The sequence below is a fragment of the Echinops telfairi genome, unplaced genomic scaffold (assembly GCF_000313985.2).
Source record: "Echinops telfairi isolate 266 unplaced genomic scaffold, ASM31398v2 ScPeMD7_443;HRSCAF=831, whole genome shotgun sequence".
Classification (NCBI taxonomy): Eukaryota; Metazoa; Chordata; class Mammalia; order Afrosoricida; family Tenrecidae; genus Echinops; species Echinops telfairi.
Genome location: NW_022104341.1, coordinates 6,656,162 through 6,662,038, shown reverse-complemented (window position 1 = coordinate 6,662,038; position 5,877 = coordinate 6,656,162). Strand labels below are relative to the sequence as shown.

At 47.5% G+C, this 5,877-nt stretch overlaps 1 pseudogene; it reads right to left on the bottom strand.

The window, feature by feature from the left end:
- Positions 1–629: 629 nt before the first annotated feature.
- LOC115870174 lies at positions 630–788 on the bottom strand (annotated as a pseudogene).
- Positions 789–5,877: the final 5,089 nt, after the last annotated feature.

Here is a 5,877-nt window from a genome sequence, read left to right as displayed (position 1 = left end):
TCACAGCCTTGGTGATCAAAACAAAGCTTGAGATCACATGGTAAAATTATGCAAGGCAAATGACTTCTTCATCACAAGTACAAGACATCCCTGAGGAGAAGCCACATGGACTTACCCCGATGCAGCCCTGGGTGCTGGAGCAGCTGTGTGGAGACCACTTCCAGTGCTGAGATGTTTACGTGCTCACCAATTCAGCTTTCCTCCTGCAGTCGGCGTCATTGCATGTGTTTTGTGTGATTGATGAGGACTTTGTAGATTGGTGTTGGACATATGGGCTAATGTTGGGCTTGGGCAGCACTGGGTTGGGATGCTTTCTTGATGTGCACTTACCCTTTATCTAAAACTCTTTCTTATAAATATGAGTTTCGGTGGATTTGTTTCTCTAATGGACCCAGACTCACACATTATGGTGTTAGCACAAACAGCAACTGTATATGTGGACTTCTCCAGTGGGAATACACAGAAATCAAATGGACTAAATCTGTGGCATGAGATAACGGAGAAGCTCAATGTCAGTAAGTAAAACAAAGTCAAGGCCAGACTGTGGGACAGACCATCAATTACTATATGTAAGCTCAGGTTGAAGTTGAATAAAATTAAAACACGAGAACATAAATAAAACGAGTCTATCCCCCCTGAATTTTGAAAATATCTCTGGACTGTCACAAATTGCCAATGCCGACTATATTTCAAGTCATCACGGCAGGGTATTGGGAAAAGCTTCCAATTAGCAATAATTGCACCTTGAATAAGCCTCACTGACTCTGATATTGCCACTGTGCAAAGCTCTTTTCTGTCTTTTTAATGACTTTCTGCTCTCTCTCTAGAAGATGTTCCTGATGTCACCCCGCGGCTCATCGTGACTTCTGTCGTTAGTGTTCACTGGGTTCAATCTGTTCTTGAGACGATTTCATCGCCCAGGTGAGCTAGGCTCGAGGGTTTTTTTCTGATTCTCATGAATTTGTTTCAACAGACGTTTCGATCCTTCTATTTCTCACACTTCTGGGTGGTGTTATCTTACAGGATTTCCTTATTTCTTCCTCTGGTTCTGATGGAGTTCTATCCTGGCGTTTCTCTTGGGTCTACTCACTGCTACGGGATTTCAACTGAGACTAAATCCTACACTGATGACTAGAATGTGAATGACGACTCCCACAGTTCCCCGATATAATAGGGTAGAATTGCCTCATCTTGAGTAACGTTTACAATTTTGTTAAAAGAGAGAGATCAAAGTGGATGTCAGAAGAGACTCTGAAGCTTGTTCTTAATCATAGAGTAACTAAGGAAAACGGAGAAAAAGAGGAAATAAAGGAGCTCAACAGAAAATTTCAAAGGGCTGCTGAGAAGGCAAAGCAGAGTAGTAAAATGAAATGTGTGAAGACCTAGAGTTTGAAGACCCTGAGGGAAGAACACGCTCCATATGCCTTACACCCGAAGAGCTGCAGACAATGTTCAAGGCCTGCGTTACGATATTGACTCTACAGGCAAAAGATGAACAATGCAGGAAGCATCCAAAGAAGATAGAAAGAGTACCCAAAGTCACTGTAGGAACAGTTGACATTCAGCCATTTCCAGAAGTAGCATATCATCAAGAACCAATGGTACTGAAGGAAGAAGTTCAAGCTGCACTGAGAAAAAACATTTAGCCCAAAACAAGACTCCATGAATTGATGGAATACCAATTAAAATGTTTCAACAGCAAATGATGCACTGTACCAATAAACTTGGAAGACATTTACCTGGCCAACTGACTGGAAGAGATTCATATTTGTACCCCTTCCAAAGAAAGGTGACCCAAGAGAATGCTCACATTATAGAACAATGCCATTGATATCAAATGCAAGTTAAATTTTGCTGAAGAGCATTCAACAACAGTTTCAGCAATTGACAAGGAGCTGCCAGAAATTCAGGCTGGATTCGGGAGAGGATGTAGAACACCGGATGTCATTGCTGCCATCAGATGGATATTGCCTGAAAGCAGAGAATACAAGAAAAATGTTTTATTTGTGTTTTATTGACTATGCGATGGCATTCGACTGTGGGAACCGTAACAAACTGTGAATGGCCTTGAGAAAAATAGGAATTCCGAAACACTTGTGCTCCCGTGGGACTTGTACAAGGCAGCTGTGCAAACAGAACGAGGGAATAGCGCATGATTTAAACTCGGGAAGTGTGCATCAGGGTTGTATCCTTTCGCTATGCAGAAGACACAACCTGGCTTGCTGAAAGTGAGGAGGACTTGAAGCACTTGCTGATGAAGATCAAGGACTGCAGTCTCCACCGCGCAAAGCCCAATGTAAAGACCTAAATCCTCACATCTGGATTGGTAGGTAACATCACGATAAATGGAGAAAAGATCGACGTTGTCAAGGATTTCGTCTTGCTTGGATCCACCATCAATGCTCGCGGAAGGAGCAGTGAAGGGATAAATCGCCGAACATGACCTTTTTAAAGTGTTGAGAAGCAAGGACGTTACTTTGAGGACCAAGGTGTGCCTGACCCAAGCCGTGGTATTGGACACTTGCATCGTGGTGCTGGAGAAGAATATATTGAAAAGACCATGGACGGCCAAAAGCAGCAGCAGATCTGTCTTGGAAGAAGAGTAGTCAGAGTGCTCTTCAGAGACAAGGATGGAGAGACTTCATCTCATGGACTTAGGACATGTGGGCAGGCGAGACCAGTCCCTGGAAAGGGACATCATGCTTGGTGAAGTAGAGGGGCAGTGAAAAAGAGGGGGACGAGGGGGAATGGCACAGGACTGCAACGATGAGCTCCAATGCCGCAGTTGTGAGGACGGTGCAGGGCCCGGTGGTGTTGCATCCTGCAGGACATGGGGCCCTATGAGTTGGAAGGGCCGTGACGGTACTGACAACAACAAGAAGACTAGTTGGCTAGAGCGGCTCTAGCAGCTCCGACAGAAAGGACATGACTGCGTTTGTTGTGCTGGGACCCGTCAAGTCTATTCTGACTCAGAGCAATCCCCCGTGCAAGGGAATGAAACACTGCCTGGTCATGTGTCATCCTCCGTGGTTCCCACATTCGAGCCTATTTTTACAGCTATTACCTGAGTCTATCTAGCGATGAGTAAGGTTGTGTCTCAACCTGGGGATGCCATGATTCTCAGCGAATTGGCAGTCATAACGGAGTCATTTCCCATGATCAGATCTGATATAATGCAGTCACCCCCATAATGAGATCTGCTTTGAGCAGCCCATCAATTGAAACGGGGTTTCCTTGGAGGTGTGGCCTGCTTCCTATAGATGTGGAAGCTCTGGGAAAACTCGCTGGCTTTTTCCTGGGTTTGGGTCCTGCCTCTGGCTTGTCATCTGACCTCCAGTGCTTTGGACTTGAATCAGCAGTCTGCCAGATTGCCTGCTGGTTCTGAGAATTGTCAGCAGCCGGCTGTCTCACCAACTTGACCTTGGACTCATTTGCCTCAGCCTCCAGTAACCTCCAGGCTAATCCGCCCGTCCTAAACCCATCAGACCTGGCCGCTGCATGAGTCAATGAAGCCTCCAGCCTGACAGCTGACCCACAGGCTTGGAGTTTACTGTCCTGAAGGCGGACCAGTTATAGGGGGTCTTGTGGTCAGTGGTTCAAAACCACCAGCAACTCAGTGGGAGGAAGCGGGACATTCTAAGAGTCTCCGTCTCAGAAACCCACAGGGGCAGTTCTACACGGTCCCATAGAGTCACTGTGAGTTGGCATCCACTCAATGGCAGCGAGCTGTTGTTGTTTTTCATGACGGTGCCAGTCTTCACTCTGAGAGACATTGTTCTATACAAACATACAGAAGCTGGTTTTGCATTTGAACGATGGTGTTGAAGAAGACTGTTGAAAGTACTGGGGTCCCTAAAATGACAAGCCAATCTGTCTAGGAAGATGTACAGCCAGAGTGCTCTTTGGAGGCCTGGATGGTGGGACTCGTCTTACCTACTTTGGATATGCTGTCAGGAGAGAGCAGTCTCCCTGGAGAAGGCTGTCATGCTTGGTAAAGCGGAGGGGCAGCAAAGAAGAAGGCCCTGAAGGAGATGGATGGACACCATGGCTGCAACAGTGGGACAATGCAAACACAGGGCAATTGTCAGCATGGCACAGGACCATGCAGGGCTTCCTTCTCTTGTGCACAGGGTCACTATGGGTCAGAATGGACTCGATGGCACCTAACAACAACAACAACAACAACAACAACAACAACAGCAAAGCTGGCTTTCCATGACTCGTCTGTCAGTTTGTTAGACGGTGCTGGCTTGTTCTGGAATGTGAAGACGCTGAAGTAGCTGGGGGAAATGATGCGTGCGAGCTAAATGGAAAATTTCAAAGGAAAACCAAGAAGGCAACAGAAAGCACTGTAATGAAATGTGCAAAGACCTGGAGTTAGAAAACCAAAAGGGGAGGACACCATCAACACCTCTCACATGGAAAGAATTGATGGAAACGTGCAAGACTTGAGTTGCAATCCTGAAAGATTCTATGGGCAAACTATCCAGAAGGGCGGCTCTCTGGGGCAATAAGTACAGCCTGTAAACGCAAAGAGGGGGAAGGAGGCAGCCCTGTCCCCGCTGCCTGCAAACAAGCATTGCCCCAACCCAGTACCAGCTCTGATGCCATTTCTGCTCCGAAGGGCAGGGGTCGGCAGCAATCTTTACTTACTGACCATGCTAAGACATCACTGTGCGGATGATACAAACGACAGCCAGCATTGTGAACCCGTATGTAGAACAAGACGCAGTCATCCCTGAGGTGAAAGGGCACACTGGATGGTTTAACATCAGGAGAGGTGTGCATCGGGTCTGCAGCCTTTCATCCGAATTAATCGACCCGCATGCTGAGCCAATTAGCCGAGCAGCTGGCCTGTGTGAAGAGGGACGTGGACTCAGGATTGGGGGGACCCAACAACCACCTTCAACAGGCCGTGAGCATGGCGAGGCTTCATCTCATGCACGCTGCATGTGTTATCAGGAGAGACCCGTCCCTAGGGAAGACGACAAGACAAACAAAACAGCACATCCTGCTTCGTAAAGCGGAGGTCAGTGGAAAAGTGAATGACCCTCAACGAGACGGAGTGACAGAATGGGGTCAGCATACACTTGCGAGGATGGCACCGGGCAGGGCAGTGTTTCGTTCTCTTGCACAGAAGGGCACTCTGCGTTGGCGCCCGCTTGAAGGCACGCATCGATGACGGTCAATGATGGGAGGATGCTGGTGCCTCAGCGGTTCAGCACTTGATGGCTAAGTGGCTAAGTGAAAGGTCAACAGTTTGAACCTGCCAGGTTCTCCATGAGAAAAGGCGAGCCACTCTGATTCCGGAGTGATTCGTGTTGGAACGGCTCTGGATTATTTCTCAGAGGAGGGTTTTCTCATAGGCGCACTCGTGCGCTTGTGTTTACTTACTGATCTGTAGTGGACGAACCCGCTTGGCTTCTACTATATTTTCACCACATAGAAGTAGACTCTCTGATGTGGTGACAAGCTAGGAAACAGTTCACTATTGCGCAGGTGAGGGAATGAGGGTGAGTAAACCTGTGTCTGCCTCGCTTGCCGCATAACCAGATGCTGCCGGTTCTGCCCGACCCTGTGGGGTTGCTGTGAGTCAGAATAAGATGAGTCGGAAATGCTGCTACAGTAAACAATCATTGAAACTTTATTAAACCCAAATATCCAAATGCTAAGCTACTGTTTCCATCTAGGTCTACAGGGGCGGAGTGGTGGTGGTGTGGTAGTTATACAATCATTTGTCAATTTGAGAGGATTAAGAGCGAAGGAGTGGAGTCTAGCCTGTCAATCAAGTCATAGCCAATGAGGCGTCTGTGTGGGCATGGCCTTCTCCTGAGGATTCTGGGAACTCCTATATTCCTTCTTGGAGGCAGGAGACAC